Source organism: Cervus canadensis, chromosome 6 (assembly GCF_019320065.1).
Source record: "Cervus canadensis isolate Bull #8, Minnesota chromosome 6, ASM1932006v1, whole genome shotgun sequence".
NCBI lineage: Eukaryota > Metazoa > Chordata > Mammalia > Artiodactyla > Cervidae > Cervus > Cervus canadensis.
Window position 1 is genome coordinate 63,462,153 of NC_057391.1, and position 14,990 is coordinate 63,477,142.

Consider the following 14,990-nt stretch of genomic DNA (forward strand, 5'->3'; position numbering starts at 1 on the left):
TGGGTTCTTATAAGTACTTATTTTTCATAATCATCACCAGTGTTCCGTATCTTGTACTTCCTGAAGGAGAGAGATGATTAGTTTGTTAAAGAAGATTGGTTGCATGAATTATTTTCAGCCTTGCAGAAGTTCACAGCTTGATGTTACATCAGTAATGAATAAAAAAAAATGATGGTACATAACCCTGAAAAGAAAAATGCTGCTTTCTAATAAGGGGCCCTAGTAATTTAGCATTGTCTTAGAACTTTATCATCTTGTTTCACTAGCGTCAGAAGAATTACAGAAGAAACCAAGCCACCTGTTTACACTGATGAGTGAAAATAAGGAACATTTTGTGGAGAGCCTTTATTCAGGCTCCGTAGTGTTTCTCACTTATGAACAAAATTAAGCCTACTTTCACATTTGTGACCAAGCTCAGCCAGTTTTTTTTTTTTTTTTTAACTTCCCCTTGTTTTGTGTTGACACTATGCTAGTTCCCTGCTTCCCAAAGAGGCATCTCCCAATGAAAGGACTTTAACTTTGTGGGCAGAGTCTTGTTTCTATTGCAGTTTTCTTAACAAATAACCTTGTTCTGAAAGTTCTGGAAGGACAGTTCTGAAGGGGCAGCTGGATGAGCACATTTTTGCATGTGTGTGTTGGAATTTAATGCCAGGAAGAACTTTGGTTCTTATGAGAAGCCAGCAGTGCTGTGTGCCCAGCAGTGAGAGGCATGTAATGTGCTGCATTTCATTTTCTGCCTCAGCTTCCAGGAAGCTCACACGATATTTATTTTTAGTGATTTTTATTCTTCTTTAATGCAAATTACTTCCATTTTGGAAACAGGCACAAGATATGATATTAATAAATGAACAACAACAAGTCAGATGCAGAACAGCCTTTAAACGTAGGTAGAGGTGGTAACAACAGCATTTTGAAAGGCTCAGCTAGGATAGAAATCCCTTCTTGAGTGCCTTGTATCTGCCACTGCTACATGAAATTGCCTGCATCAGGTCCTCCTGGCAGGTAACATATTTGATCTTTAAAAATCTGCTATGTTACAAAGAAAACACGCTACCAGAAGAGTCATACTCAGTATATGGGATGAAACACTGATGAGTAGATGAGAGTGTGAACTGAAAGAGAACTCAGCTGTCTGAGTCTCAGATGTATTTTTTTTTTTTTCAAATGTATGTTTTTATTAACATATACCTCTCAGCCAGTGATCAACATTTCCAAAGAGACATAGAGAGAAATTTTCCCCATGAGGGTTATATAGAGATTTTTCCCCTTCAGGTAAGGTTTCCAGATAAAATGCAGGACACATGCAATATTTGGGACATGCTTATACCAAAAAATTATTCATTGTCTATCTGAAATTCAAATTTAACCAGGTGTCCTATATTTCTGTTTGTTAAATCTGGCAACCCTACTCTTAGGGGAGCAACATACAAACCTTTTTACTTGCTAATGTTGCTTGCTAATCACCTCAAAAAGTGATTCATAAATCACTTTTGATTCATAAACAGATGTATATTTTACTTTCTAGTATATCATAGGGTCAATCCTTTTAAGTGGGTCTGAGAAGATAAATGGGTTATGTACAACTTGGTTTCTTTCAAGTATCTACTGAAAGGAAAAGCTTTTATGTAAACAGGGAAGTGACAAAGCATTTCTTTTCTCCTATGGGTCCCAGCACATGAGAAAGCGCACCCAAGAGAATTCTTCCAGCCAGGTTCCTGCTGCAACTCATGATGACCCCTGATGGGGAAGCTTGAGACAGAGACAATATAATGCACGAGAAGGAATGGGGAGACCAACTTCTAACTAGTGAGGTTTAGACTTTACAGAGGAAGGACACTTGTCATTACACAGCCAAGCCAGGTTGAAACTTCCTAAAGGCAATACTTTGAACTGTAACATTTCTGGAGCTTGGACCAAGTGACTCCTTCGTTTTGCATGGTGCAGACCTGGATGTAGCTCACAGATTATATTGCCTCTAAAAGCCCTCTTGTTTCCCATCCGTCTTTGTCCTGCCCCCACAAAGATGCACTGAGATCTCTCACAAACCATCCATTATTCCTTTGCCAGGAGCATCCTGACTTTAATACAAATAAATAATTAAAAATAGCAGTTAAAAAAACAAACAAAAACAAAAATAAACACCCAAAACCTTCTCTGCTGTTTAAGCTGTGCGTGGCTTAGGCTGTTCACTTCGCTTTCATCCTCTTCTTGGCATGAATTATACGTGCTTTTGTAAACCCAAACTTAAAGCCCAGCATGGCTTCAGACAGCTTCATGCTGCATGCCTTTATGTGGATTATTTCTCACACAAACTATGGTGATTCTACTTCTGCAGAGAAGGGCAATGATTTGCTGAAAGTATTGATTAATTGCATTTCATTCATTGGTTTGCTCATTTCACAAACATTAAAAAAAAAAAATGCATACCTTGTGCCAGAAGCTGTGTGCAAGGCAGAGAGAGACAGATAAATAAAGCCCCGTCCATGCCCTCAAGGAGCTGACAGGTTAAACAAATGTTTGCAGTTTGGTGTGGTGAGTCCATAGAGGTGCTGCAAAGCAGGGCTGAAATGCTGTCTGTGGGAGGGGGAGGGGACAAAGAGCAGCTCAGAGGAGATTTATGAGCTGAAGCCTGAGGAATAAATAGGCATTTTCTAAGTGCAGAAAAGGCAGAATGGGAATAGCCTGGGCAAAAGCAAGGACTTCATATAACATATGAAGTGTTATACCTTGTTCAGTGAGAGGCCTCCACAGGCTAAAGATGATCCATTGGGATCCCAAAAGAAAACAACTTCACTTTGTATCTGTGTTTTTATGCAAAAATTAACTTTGTTAATATTCAGTAAATGCTTCATTATTTAGTCCCTAAGTTGTGTCCGACTCTTTTGCAACCCCATGGACTGTAGCTCACCAGGCTCCTCTCTTTGGAATTTCCCAGGAAATAATACTGGAGTGAGTTGCCATTTCTTTCTCTAGGGGATCTTCCCCACCCAGGAACTGAACCCCTGTTTTCTGCATTGGCAGGCAGATTCTTTACCACTGAGCCACCAGGGAAGCCCCATTGGGCATATGTAGTCTATTAAGTACAGTGCTCAGCTGGTTGCATGCTCAAAATATTTTACCAAAAGGGGGTGTTCACAATCAAGCTAATTTGGTTACCCCTGCTGGAGTGGTAGGGCTTCCCAGGTGGCACTAGTGGTAAAGAATCTGCCTGCTAATGCAGGAGACAGAAGAGACCTGGGTTTGATCCCTGGGTCAGGAAGATCCCCTGGAGTAGGGCATGGCAACTCACTCCAGTATTCTTGCCTGGAAAATCCCATGGACAGAGGACACTGGCGGGTTGCAAAGAGTCGGACACGACTGAAGTGACTTAGCATGCATACTGGAGTGGTAGAACTAGAATTCAGTTCATGGCCGCCAAGTCTGACTGTAACAGCACCAACAGGAGTCTAGATAATGATGTTTCTTTTGGACTCAGTTCAGTTCAGTTCAGTTGCTCAGTCGTGTCCGACTCTTTGCGACCCCATGAATCGCAGCACACCAGGCCTCCCTGTCCATCACAAACTCCCGGAGTTCACTCATACTCATACCCATCGAGTCGGTGATGCCATCCAGCCATCTCATCCTCTGTCATCCCCTTCTCCTCCTGCCCCCAATCCCTCCCAGCATCAGGGTCTTTTCCAATGAGTCAACTCTTCGCATGAGGTGGCCAAAGTATTGGAGTTTCAGCTTCATAGGGCACATCAAAATATAGATAGAATGCTTAGAGTGCTTGTTAAAAAGAGGCAGATTTCCAGGCCTATCTCAGATCAATAGAGTCAGGAACAGGCCCCAACAACCTGTATGTCTAATAAGCTCCCCAGGTGATGCTTATTGCCTTAGTCTGGTCAAGCCACCATAACAAAATACTACAGACTTGGTGGCTTAGATAACAAAAATATATTTTCTCACAATTCTGGAGTCTGAAAAATCTGAAATTAAGTTTCCACCAGGGTTCAGTTTCTGGTGAAGACTCTTCCTGGCTTGTAGACGGCCACCTTCTCCCTGTGTCCTCACGTGGGGGAGGACGGCATTGGCGTTTCCTCCTCTTCTGCTTTGTGTCCCTGAAGTACAGTTGATTATAATATTGGGTGAGTTACAGGTCAGTTTTTAAAGGTTATACTCCATTTATAGTTAGTATACAATATTGACTATATTCCCCCCTATTGTACAATATGTCTTTGTGGCTTATTTTATACATAATAGTTTGTACCTCCCACTTCCCCAGCCCTCTATTGTCCTTCCCCCCTACTGGTAACCACTAGTTTGTTCTCTATATCTGCAAATCTGCTTCTGTTATATTCACTAATTTTTTTTTTTTTTTTAAAGAATCCACATATAAGTGACATCATACAGTATTTGTCTTTATCTTTCTGGCTTACTGTATTTAGCATTATACCCTCCAAGTCCATCTATGTTGCTGCAAGTGGCAAAATTTTATTCTTTTTTATGGCTGCATAGTATTTTATTGTGTGTATGTATGTGTATATGTATATACACATGCATATATATATATACACACACACACAAGAATATATACAAGAATATATACACACACACAAATATATTCTTCTTTATCCATTCATCTTTGTTGAATGTTTAGGTTGCTTCCATATCTAGGCTATTGTAAATAATGCTGCTATAAATACTGGAGTATGTGTATCTTTTCAAATCAGTGTTTTTGGTTTTTTCAGCTATAATATATACCCAGGAGTATCAGTGTTATTGGATCAGAGCTCTACCCCTGTGACCTAATTTAACCCTAATCACCTCCTTAAAGACCTTATCTCCAATACAGTCACACAGTGGGAGGGGGAGGGTTAGAGCTTCAACATATAACTCTTGGGGCTTCATAGTTCAGTTTGTAGCATTTATGTTCACTGAAGTTTGAGGAACACTGCTCTAGTCTAACCAATAAACAAACAGTAAAGTGAGTGATAAGTTCTGAAGTAGGTCCCTTTTTTCCTAAGTCTGAACCCAGAGGAAGAGTCAGAGAAATGAGGGATTTCTAGCTCCCATCTTGCCTTCCAGACTAGTGTTGTTCAATTGAAATGTAATAGGAGCCACATTATGAATAATATATGCAACTTAAAATTTTCTGGTAACCACACTGAAAAAAAAACTATAAAAAAAAGGTGAAATTAATTTAATAATTGCTTAGCTTAATTCAATATATCCAGATATCAGTTCAATATAAAATCAACATATAAGATTATATAAGATATTTTATAATTTTTTTGTATGAAATCATTGAAATCCTGTAATATTTTATACTTAAAATCTCAGACAAGCCAGATTTCAAGTGCTCAGTGGTCCCAAGTGGTTAGTGGCTACCATATAGATAGTCAATGCCAGAGTTTTACAACGTCCCATCCAGTGCTTTGGGAAGCAGAGCAGACAAGGTGTGTTGTGAACATGCTGTTCAAACAGCATCATTTCTAAAAGAGGCTTTATGATTATGATTAGGCCTGAAATGTTTTTGTTAACACTACTCTCCTCTAACCAGCAGCTTAAGATGTCAAGTTTGAGCAGAGAACAGAAGCCAACGGCTCATCCTAGTGGTTGAGGAAATGGTCACCATTCAGTGTTCTGTTTACCATTTACATAAGAAATCTCAAGCTGCCCGAGCTGGCTGAGTCATCAGCCAGGCTGACTGGGTGATAGTTCGCCCTTAAATGAAAACTGAGCTGCATTTGATTTATCACCCTCAGCTGTCACTTCTCACCTCTACTGAGCCTTTCCCAAGACCACAATAAATGTCACTTCAAAGGTTCAGGGCTGGATTTCAACTGTGAAGAGCATATTTGTCCTGAAACAAGCTCTTTCAAACAAAGCAGTGTCGGCAGTCAGTGTTGGGGTGGGGAGAGCATATGGAGAAAGTTCCTTGAATTTTATATGAAGAAGAAAGCATTAGGTTAACCATGAGCTTAACTTGATCCCACAAGACCAAGTTTGGGATCCTCCAGGGCTACTGGCATATTATCGGTGCTGAGATGTGTTGAGGTGTATCTTGGGACCCACCACAGCCCAGATGCTTCTAGTTACTTTGATGACAACAAATTCTTGTCTTATTGGAGGAAATTGACGGTATTTAGGTGGAAAAGAGACGTTTGGTGGGGAGGGCGTGAAAGGTCACTCTCCTATAGTTGAGTGCTTTTTGAAGGAGAAATTAAACTCATTCTGTACAGTCAAAAAGGGCAGAATAAAACACATTTTTAGTTCAATATAGAAGTGTTTTTAATGAGATTGTGGTATCATTAATGAGATCCAGACATTAGATTGTGTTTCCCCAAGGAAACACAATACCTACTTTGGGTCAAGCATTGTCACTTGTATTATTTCACAATGAATTCACAATGAATGAAATTGTGAATGAATGAAATTCACAATGAATTTCACAATGTTCCTGCAAAGTAGGTACTATTACCTCGTTCCAAATGTGGCATCCCCCTGCTCCAAAGTCATAATGGCAGCAGCCAGGGTTCCAGCATCTTCCTTGCATCTGGAACCTGCTGCATGCTCAGCTTTCTAAAACCGACTTTATGCCCCAGACAGGAAATCATATGTAAAGGTCATTTGCTTTCTTTGATGGATTGGAAACTTGTCTGTCTTGTACGATGCGATTTAATTTTTTTAATTTAAATTTAGCAGATGTGAGAACTACATTAAAACAACGTGTAGAAAGTTGCTCAAGGTTTTCTTTAAATGAGTACTTCCTGTTCTCACCAATGATAATGTGTGTCATGGCAGAGTCTAAATTTTCTGTGCAGATTTAAATTTTTTACTAGCCTGTACAATTTGTACATCCACAATCAGTCTCATTTGCTATGATACATGAAGGAATATGTTACTGACCCAAGTTGGTCCCTAACAAAGGTCCTTCTGCTCAGTGTTGCTCAAGCCAACAGAACAAGACTGAGTTCTTCCGCACAAAGTTTTAGTCTTTGATCCAAGAATGAAGAGGTGTGAGCGTGGCCTCTAAAGCTCATGCTCTCCCAGAGAGACTGTAGTGGGGGCTGCTTCGTAGGGATCTCGCCAGCAAAGAGTGGGTGGAGGCAGTGTGGTATCAGGCGCAGCTGTGCTGCTTGGGCTCTAGATTGCAGAGCCGAGAGCAATGCCTCTGCACACGGCTCACCACTGCGATCTTGAATTGAATGTCCTGGGCAGCGTTTCTGCACATAGCCCTGGAGCTGAGATGTCGGCACAGTCCTGTTATAAACTGGCTGAAGGGCCAGGTGCGAGGCCTCTGGACTTGGCACCCTAAGAGCAAAGGGACCTACATGCTGCACAAAGGAAAAGGTTAGACCTTATCACCTAGACTCCGTCTTACTTTTCTTGGGGCCCCCAGTGGGCTTTGCTGGTAACTGATGTGTTCAGAATGCAATTCTAACATGGATACTGGTCTTTCTTTTGTTGTAACCATGGGATGTGTGGTAACTCAGGCTGCCTCCTGTCTCTTGCGGCAGAAAGTGGAGTGTGAATATCTATGTGATACAAACATGTAATAAGATATTCAATGGCTGACACTACTGTGAGCTTATGTGTCAGGCATTGTTCTAAGGGCTGATGGGTCTTAGCTCATCGTTCCTGTTCTCTCTCTCACAACGCGATACTGTTATTAAAATACCTCCACTTTATAGAAGAGGGAAGTGAAGTACAGGGAGGTCACATAACTTACCCAGGTTGGGGAAGTAGTGAGTGGCAGAGTCAGGTTTGGACCCGGGCTGTCTAACGAGCAGAAGCGTAATGGCTGTGTTGTCTCCCACTGTTGTTGTTTGGTTATTATGTTGTGTCCGATTCTTTTGAGACCCCATGCACTATTGCCCACCAGGCTCCTCTGTCCATGGGATTTTTCAGGCAAGAATTCTGGAGTGGGTTGCATTTCCTTCGTCAGGGAATCTTTCTGAATCAGGGATTGAACCCACGTCTCCTGCTTTGGCAGGCAGAGTCTTTATCATTGAGCCATCTGGAAAGCCCTGTCTTTTGCTGTAGCAGAGTTTAATTTTTCTGCTACTTTACCAGCAAACCAGAACGCTGGTAAGACCTTGGTAGAGCCCAGTCTTGTGCTCTCCTGTGTGGTAACCATGTGTGGCTCTGAGCTCTTGAAATGAGGCTCGTTCAGTTTGACATATGCTATAAGGATAAAATAAGTACTAGATTTTTGAGGACTTAGATTGAGAAATAGAGTATCTTTGTTTTTTTTTTTTCCTGATTTATAAGGCTTTTATTTTTTTATAAAAAAATTGCAATTTTATTTTATTTTAATTTTTTCATTTATTTTTATTAGTTGGAGGCTAATTACTTTACAATATTGTAGTGGTTTTTGCCATACATTGACATGAATCAGCCATGGATTTACATATGTTCCCCATCCCGATCCCCCCTCCCACCTCCCTCCCCATCCCATCCCTCTGGGTCTTCCCAGTGCACCAGCCCTGAGCACTTGTCTCATGCATCCAGCCTGGGCTGGTGATCTGTTTCACCCTTGATAGTATATTTGTTTCAATGCTATTCTCTCAGAACATCCCACCCTCACCTTCTCCCACAGAGTCCAAAAGTCTGTTCTGTACATCTGTGTCTCTTTTTCTGTTTTGCATATAGGGTTACCATTACCATCTTTTAAAATTCCATATATATGTGTTAGTATACTGTATTGGTGTTTATCTTTCTGGCTTACTTCACCCTGTATAATGGGCTCCAGTTTCATCCATCTCATTAGAACTGATTCAAATGAATTCTTTTTAACGGCTGAGTAATATTCCATTGTGTATATGTGCCACAGCTTCCTTATCCATTCGTCTGCTGGTGGGCATCTAGGTTGCTTCCAGAAATAGAGTATCTTTGTTTGCTCACGCGTATGTTCACTTGTTCATTCATTATGTCCCAGTGCCTGGGAGGCACCAACAGTGGGATGGTGCAGAGTCAACAGATGATTTGGCTCCTGTTCTCCTGTAGCTCTACATTCTGGACAGGCTGGAGACTTGGGGGTGGGAACCGGACCCCATGAAATAATTATATAAGTGGTTAATTACCATCATTATTGTTAAAGAGGAGAAGAGGTTTGCTGTGGGAGATCACACACCCTTGCTGCTGCTGCTATGAAGTCGCTTCAGTGGTGTCTGACTCTTTGCAACCCTATGGACCATAACCCGCCAGGCTTCTCTGTCCATGGGATTCTCCAGGCAAGAATACTGGAATGAGTTGCCGTGTTCTCCTCCAGGGGATCTTCCTGACTCAGGGATTGAACCCGTATCTCTTATGTCTCCTGCATTTGCAGGCAGGTTCTTTACCACTAGCACCACCTGGGAAGCCCCATAGGGTACCTAACACTTGGGGGTGCTCAATAAATATTATTCATTCAGTAAATATTTGTTGAGTGCAAGGATGAACCTATGGGATTAGAGGAAACATCTCTGAGGAAATAACTTCCAGATAGAGTTCTGAAAAAGGAGCAGAGAGTCAGGTGAAATACTGGGGGCATCTGCTGAGATCACAGCCTGCCATGCAGATGACTCTGGCCAGCTCTTGCTTCACATCGGGGACAGTTGTTTCTGGCCGGGTTTCAGCAGCCCAGAGTTTTGTGGAGCGGGCAGAGCGGCTGGGAGCTGTGATCGCTGGCGTGGAGAGCCATGGTCAGAGGCACAGGGATTCTCAGGGAGCCGGCAGGAGAGTGGCCCCTGGCCGCCTCCTCCAGCATCACCCTGAGTCCAGCACCCCACGCTCACAGGCTTCCTCATGGTGTTTCTTCCTCATGGTGGCTTCATGTCTTCCTCTTTGCCTGCACCAGTTTGCCTCTGCAGCATTTATTTCCCTTTATTGCACAATCCATTCGACAGGTTTTTATTTTGCTGTTGTTTCCGCTCAGGGTAAATGAGACCTCTGATAGGGAGAATGACTTAAATCTTTTGTGACTCTGAAGGACAAAACGTTCCCAATTCCTTCCCCCTGAGCAGTTTTCATTTCCATGGCAGGTTACCGCGGAGCGCTTATTCTTGTTGATAACCGTGTGGCAGTGAGGAGGCGGAGTGGGGGAGGAGGAGAGCCCTGGGCTCCGTGGCTGGGTGCTGGGTGGCCAGAGTCTGCAGCTCGTCACTTGCCTGATGTGAGAGGGAGCTGGAGTAGGCTGGGTTGGGGGCAGAGGGCATCTTTGGGCAGTGGGAGGAATGCTAGGCATCTGTCCTTGGGCCTCAGGCTGTGCTGAGCCTCACATTCTCCCCTCCCCGCTGCCCCATGCAGCCCCTGGGAGAGTTGATTCTTGAGTGGGTCTCCTTCAGTTCTTCGCACACCTGATTCCAGGTTGCCAAGTTACCCAATGAACCAGAAAACAATAAAACCACCATAAATCCAGCTGGGGGTGATTTTGCTGGGTTCTGAGTCTGTATATCCCACCCAGATCTTATATCGGGCTTGAACATTAAGAGGGCTATTCCAGGGTGGGTAACAGTGTTGGCAGGGAAGTTTGGCACCATGCCCTGAACACACTGGGCACCCAAGAAATATTTGTTAAATCAACGAATAAGAATTCTTAGTAAGGAATACCATTTTTAGTTAATCTGCAACACATGTACTATCTGGGTGGAAATTCAAACCAGCAATGCATTATAATGTGCTTTGGTAAACACTGTGTATCTTTGTTCTAGGATTTTTCTAAAAACCCAGCTGGGTCTCAGTTGGGCTCATTGTCTCTGAAGTCTCTTCTGTGATTCTTTGAAACATGCCTGGTCAGAGACAGGCTTCTGACCTAAAGGAGGGTGGTCTTCAAGGCTTTGGGTCTACCCTAGTGGTGACTGCTGCTTCCTTACAGCAGAGTGTTGCAACTTCACTGATGTTGTTGTGCAGGGCTGGATCATTCTTTGTTGCAGGAGGCTGTTCTGTGTATTGAAAGGTGTTTAGCAGCATCCCCACTAGTACCTCCTTACTCTGCCCAAGTAGTGAGAAGCAATCTTGTCTCCAGACATTGTCCAATGTGCCCTGCCTGAGAACCAGTGCTCTGTAGGAATAAAGTGAGACAGCAGTGCCGACTGTATGGAAAAGTCCATTATGCAAAAGCAGTTCCTATTGGAATATATCACACAGCATGCAGGATTTGTGGATTTGGCATACCTTAAAATTGCCTGACCTGTCCTAGTGCTTCCTACTGGTGTGGGGGTGTGGGGCAGGAGTGTCCCTTGCAGCACTGTATGGCTCTGGGGGCGGATAACCGGACACAGACAACCGTTACCCACTGTGCTGTCCTTTTGTCCACACCTCCCTTCTTTATTCCTTGTGGTAGGGCCGTGGTTCTAGACCCTACATGTTCACTATAATCACCTGGGAACTTTTCCAAAATGAACATGCCCAGGTCCACTGTGAGGGCTTTGACTGAATTGGTGGAGGCTGGGGCCTGGGCATCTGTATTTTTCTAAAGCTTTTCAGGTGATTTAACTCTGCAGGCAGGGCTGGGAGGCCCAGATGTGGCAAAGACTAGACTGGTCTCAGCTGGCCAAACTCTTCTGAATTTATTGTCAGTGATATGGGGGGTAATGATAGCTCCCTCTGTGGTGACAAGTAAAGGAGGTAACATTTGAAAAAGTGTCTTACTTACTGTAAGGTACGTACTAAGTGTATGTTTGTACCTCACCTACTTCTTTTCTGGCACCCTTCCCCTCTGGGCCCATCAAATCTTGGGGTGCTCTTTGTGTGGCTGAGGGGGGTTGATTCTCTTCATTCCCAACGGAATCACTTTAGCCCCCAAACCTGGAAAGAACTAGTTTCTGCACATTTTTGAGACACTTGGGCCACAGCAGGACTCAGAGGGCTCTCTCAGGGTACTCCTGAAGGTCATTGGAGGTTCCAACAGTGAACCACCAGTGGGACCAAGGGAACCCATTCCTGGCCAGGGGTGTGTCTCAATCACAGCCTGCTAATTTTTAAAATACTATTTATTGAGCCTATGTATTAGTAAACCTGAGTCACACAGGTCAACAGAAGGTGACATGAAAAGGAGGTGTTATGGACTTCTGGTTACCAGGGGATGGGTAGGGGGAGAGATAGTTAGGGAGTTTGGGATGGACATGTACACACTGCTGTATTTAAAACAGACAACCAACAAAAACCTACTGTATAGCACAGGGAACTCTGCTCAGTTTTATGTAACAGCCTAAATGGGATAAGAATTTGAAAAAAGAACAGATACATGTATACGTATAACTGAATCACTTTGCTGTACGCCTGAAACTAATGCAACATCATTAATCAACCATGAAGTGAAGTGAAGTGAAGTTGCTCAGTCGTGTCCGACTCTTTGTGACCCCATGGACTGTAGCCTACAAGGCTCCTCTGTCCATGGAATTTTCCAGGCAACAGTACTGGAGTGGGTTGCGATTTCCTTCTCCAGGGGATCTTCCCAGCCCAGGGATTGAACCAGGGTCTCCTGCATTGCAGGCAGACGCTTTACCATCTGAGCCACCAGGGAAGCCATCAACCATACTCCTATTTAAAATAAACTTTTATAAAGACACTGGAGAACTCCAGCTTCCCCCTCTTTCCTCAGCGTGAAGACATGGTGAAAAGGTGGCTGTCAACAATCCAGGAAGAGGGTCCTCACCAGAAATCAGATCTGCTAGAATGTTGATCTTGGATTTTTCGGCCTCTAGAATTGTGAGAAAACAAATTGTTAAGTAAAAAGAAAAAGGGGGAAAAAAGGTGGGGGGGGCTTCATTCATTCTTTTACTCATTTATTTTCTTGTTAAAGGGCCCTCTGCAGACATAGGCCACTGGCATTGGAGCAACGCCTTGGTATGTTTAACTGGAGAGTGATAAATATCCTTGGAAAGAATGCTGCTGACTAGTTACAATGTTTAACCAGGAACAAGGGGCTCCTGCCAACATCTGGTCTGTGCTTGAGCTTCAGAAAAAGACTACCATTTAATCAGGTAGCAATGGGTAGTCACAGACTACATGCCCACCAAATTATTTCCCCAGTTCATTCTCCTCCCTTGGAATGCAGTGCTTATAAAATATATGAGATGAATGTTCTTCATTGCTTTGCCAGAGAAAGGTAACCTGGGCAGGTGATTTGTAACCAGAAACTTTGGATGGATTCTTTGACCCACCTGAGAAACCCATTCCTGATATGTCACTAGACCAGCAGTACACGTGGGGTGATTTTGCCCCTGGGGAAACATATGGCAATGCCTGGAAACATTTTTGGTTGTGACAATTAGGGAAGGATGCTGCTGGGATTTAATGAGTAGAGGCTGGGAAATCCTGCTCACCATCCTATAAGGCTGGTTAGGTCTCTCAATCAAAGAATTATCTGGTCCAAAAATGTCAATTGAGGTTGAAGATCCATGCTTTAAGCCAACCAGTGTCCAGTGCTGGCTCTGAGCTGTTACTGGGATGTGAAGTCCAGGCAGCTGTGTCCAACCAAAGCCTGCCTCTCACCTGTTGAAACAGCTTGCCTAGGTTGGTGATGGTATGGTTAGATATGGGCACATGGTGGTCAAATAATGACGGTTACAGCCAAATTCATGACTATTTCATTAATACTTACTCTGTGCCTTATGTACCTTATCTCTGAATTCTCAAAATAGTCCTAGATCATGTAGAAGAGTGAGCAGAACTTCAGACAAGTGCAATTGCCTGGCCAAGGCTTCATGGCTAGTAAGCAGAGGATTCAGGATCTGAACCCAGGCCTCTTCCATCAAAGAGGTGTTGCCTATTCTGTGAAAATGGAGGGGAAGGGCAAGTGGCTAAGTGTCTGGATTCTTTTATTTGCCTTTGGGATGGGTTTTGCCCAAGAGTTGGTCTTCCCTTCCTTCAGGTAAACTGTAGTTGAATTAAGTCTTCACCTTTGTAATTTTTAACCTTACCTTGATTCATTTTTAATGACTAGTGATTTTGACGGGTACTCTTTTAAGAAATAAGAGTTGCATGTCACACTATGGGCAGTGTAACTTCCCTGAATCAATTTTCAGGCTGTGTGAGCAAGGTGGGGTGTCTTGCACTTCAGTTTCTGGTTTCTCCAGGTGGTCCTCATCAGGCTGGGGTGATGCTACTTCTGCCTACATCAGCTGTGGACACATGAAAGCTCAGGCACTCTCCAGGCTCCCACATTTGGTGTCTGCAAACTCTCTTGGCGCCCATGCAGCTATTGTACCTCTGAGACTTCTCCAGGAAGCTATGGAGAGGTTCCACTGGCACCAGAATACATGAGTAGCCAGGCTAAAGACTTAATTTCAAGGCAAGTTCCAGCAGTTAGGCATGCCACAGGGCTTCTCTGGGTCTCAGTTTCTGGATCTGAACACAAGGTGGTGTATTTTACACTTTTCTATCTATAATTCTGTGACTCAAGACCGAGAGAAATTTGAGTTCCCATCTAAGGAATAAGGTAGGGAGTAAAAGTCTAGAGAGACTACTTTGCCAAATCTGGAGGAAGGCAGCAACTTCAGACTAGGCTCCCATGTTTACACTTCAGCAAGCTTCTCTTCTGCAATTTCCCACCTTCATTGTTTGTTTGTTTGTTATCTTTGTTGATTCACAGAAAACCCTGAAATGGATGTAAAAAAGGGGGAGGGAGGCAGACTAATTCTGGGTCCCTCAGAAACACCATCCCTTAGATCTAAAGTCATGTTTGCTGCTCACTTGGGTAGCTCCCTCTTGGAGAAGCCAGAGGAACCTTTCTCTAGTTCTTCTGGCTAAATACTCTTGAGTAAATTAATGCCTCTGTCCCCCAGGTACTTTGGTCTGGTTCCCTGCCCCCCACCGACTCTTCCCATATCCCCTTCAACAGAGTGGAGCCTGCCCCTGTTCACAGGCCATGTCACACAGGCAAGCATGATGTGACTCTGTACTGCCTACTTGCTGCTCACTGCCTGGGGCTGTGCCTCATCTGAGGGGGAGGTCCTTACTAGCAGACTGGCCAGTGAGTGAGGTCAACCAGATTCCCTCTCTGGGGAAAAAGTGAGTTAGGG

The 14,990-nt window shown here is 43.5% G+C and overlaps 1 non-coding gene across 1 annotated transcript; it reads right to left on the minus strand.

The window, feature by feature from the left end:
* Nucleotides 1-12,418: 12,418 nt before the first annotated feature.
* Nucleotides 12,419-12,490, minus strand: TRNAC-GCA. The gene has a single exon. It is a non-coding gene; the product is annotated as a tRNA-Cys (tRNA).
* Nucleotides 12,491-14,990: the final 2,500 nt, after the last annotated feature.